Here is a 2,982-nt window from a genome sequence, read left to right as displayed (position 1 = left end):
ACACCTTCAGTGAAGCTCCTCCCACTGCAGTTCATCAATAAATGCTGGAATATTCCCATCAGTCTACAAGTGAAGACGAGCATCAAAGCATCAGGAAGAAGTGAAATCTGCAGAGACAGAGTTTATTGAAGGACAGAGAGAACATGAGAGATCCAGAACCCTGCAGAATGAAACACACTGAAGAACAAACAGGTTGGTGTTTATTCTTCATCCTTCATCAATGAGACTGAAGAACAATAAAGTTATCAGTAGTTCATCATATTTAGTGTTTATAGTTGAAAAAGACCTCAAGAGTTGTAAAAAATGGAAAAATAAAAGTTAAACCAATAAATAATATAGGCGATACTTTCTGTCTCGGGGTACAAAATAGGGACTGAAACTCAAATGTTCAAATGATGTCACTTCCTGGGGGTTTCCTTTTTTTTTTTTTTTTTTTTTAATGCTTTAGTTTTAAAAAGGAAGAAATTTAATGAAAATTGCGTAGTAACAGTGTTGTGAAAAATATTGGTCAGTTAATTAGTTTAAAATAGTTATTTATTATGTAATAAGTTTTTAGTATAGCATATTAGTGTTAATATTGTATTTATAATATATTATAATTGTGGAGTTGATAAAACATCGAACAGTTATCACTACATAAATTTGCCACTACAGAGATTAGTGTCTGTATTGTTTTTATATAGATCATTGAATCATTTTGTAAAAATGTGTGAAAATGATTATAATTGTGTAGCCGTCGTCAACTTTTGCTTCACATTTCTCTGACTTGTTTTATTTTTTAATTATATTGTAACTTGTTTAACTTTAATTTTAGATCTGATAGAGAAGAAACTTGTCAAAACTGGAGAAAAACTCGCTCACAGACTGAAAGTATTTCTTTACTGAAAAGAAGAGTCAAGAAAAGGTTCACCTGCACTCAGTATGGAAAGAGTTTGGCATGCAAACAGAGTCTCGAGATTCACATGAGGATCCACACTGGAGAGAAACCATACACTGTGATCAATGTGGAAAAACATTTTTGAGGGCTTCAAGCCCGAAGGATCACCTGAACGTTCATACGAAGGAGAAACCACATTCATGTTCGTTATGTGGAAAGAGTTTTTCATATCTGCAGAATTTAAAAGTACATCAGAAGATACACACTGGTGTGAGAGATCATATGTGCTTTGAGTGTAAGAAGACTTTTATTACAGCTCAACATTTGAAACTGCACCAGAGGATCTACACTGGAGAGAAACCTTACAAGTGTTCACACTGCGACAAGTCGGTCAGCACAACTGAAAACACACGAGAGGATCCACACTGGAGAGAAACCGTATCACATTAAGTAGTTCATCTTCAGGTCCACTGCTTTAAACACAAAAGTGGAAAAAATGTTCTTCTAATGCATGGTTTGTAAAAGGGTTTTACAGGTTCAAAATGTTCTTGTTCACTACGCTGAAAAAGAGGCTGATTTATTTTTAATTTCATCTTTGCTGTTTTTTTTTTTAAACAAGTTATTCTTCCACTTATGTATTTTACAAAATGCAGATGTAAGAAATACTGTCATGTAGGTTTGCATCTCATGCTTTTTCATTTTTATTCTCTTGAGATGTTTTGTTATCTTAGTCAATAAAGAGAGAGATCTGTCTCATTCATTTCCACTTTTACTTTATATTTGCCTCAAGTATTAAACTTTTGTTGTCTGCTGATTTTTCTTTCAGCAAGAATTAATAATTTCATAATTTTATTTACACTTAATAGCCTTTAAATATTATGATTGCTTTTGGGGCTTTCCATAATTAAATTTCTCGATAAAGCTTTTAAATGCCTAATAAACAATATTTCACCGCACACCCGACTCTCTGTCTGTCTACATCGGTAACTGTTTTACCATTAGTTTTACCATTACTTTTGTTTGATGCATTGTTTTACAGAGTTTTGCCGTTTTAAACAAAGTTTGGTGTGTTTTTGATCATCTACCGTTGGTTTTGCCTCGTGGTGATGACGCCATCATTCGAGCGTGCTTCAGTGTGGAGTTTTCTGAGGCGAGCAGTTCACGCTATGTCACGTTATTGTAAAATACTCTTTACACAGTTTGTTTAATCAACATTTGTATGGACATTCATATGTTCTGATTCTAGTTCAACTTTAATTACCATTAAAACATGTCATTCAGAGAGCAGAGCTGAAATATTGATTGAGATTCTTCAAACAGATTCAGATGGTGGGAATTATTGTAGCTTTCTGTTGGGTACCAGCTCATGTAGGAGTAAAAGGAAATGAGTTGGCAGACAAATATGCAAAGGACGCAACAAAGAAAATAGACATAGATATATGCAGTTAAAGTATAGGCCTAGTAAGAGTGAAATTAAGTGTTTGCTCAGACAACGTGAAGAATAGACGGCAGAAACAATGGGAAGAAGAAAGAACAGGGAGATTAGTTTTATAGCATTCAAAGAGTTGTAGGTAAATATAGAGTAACAGGAAGAAATAGATATGAAGAAACTATAGTCTCAAGGCTTAGATTTGGTCATACTGCTCTTAATAGCAATTTGAATAGAATAGGGAGACATGAAACTGGAACGTGTGAATATTGTAATCAGGAGGAAAATGTAGAACATGTTATAATGAAATGCGAAGAAATATACCGATTGCTGACCTCAAGGAAAATAAAGAGAAATTTGATTGGGGGGGGGGATCAGGTGATAAAACTTAAAATTTTGAATATGGTATTTAAAGGACACTGGTTTATATAATAGAATATAGTGAATTAAAGGGTAGATTATGATCCTGACCCACACTCCTAATCAGTAGGTGGCGGTAATGCATCTAAAAGTTGTATGCCATCCGCCATTAAAACACCAAGAAGAAGAATAGTTTTCTGTCTCAGTGCTATTTGTGTGCTTGCTAATACTTAGGCATCTAAAGAAGTGTTGTAAATGGTAAGAAGGATCTATTTTGTTGTTATGAATGTAATTGTTAGTAGTGATGGCAAAATGA

Source organism: Sinocyclocheilus anshuiensis, unplaced genomic scaffold, assembly GCF_001515605.1.
Source record: "Sinocyclocheilus anshuiensis isolate Anshui unplaced genomic scaffold, SAMN03320099.WGS_v1.1 scaffold1815, whole genome shotgun sequence".
Lineage (NCBI taxonomy): Eukaryota > Metazoa > Chordata > Actinopteri > Cypriniformes > Cyprinidae > Sinocyclocheilus > Sinocyclocheilus anshuiensis.
Note: the sequence above shows the minus strand (reverse complement) of the source record.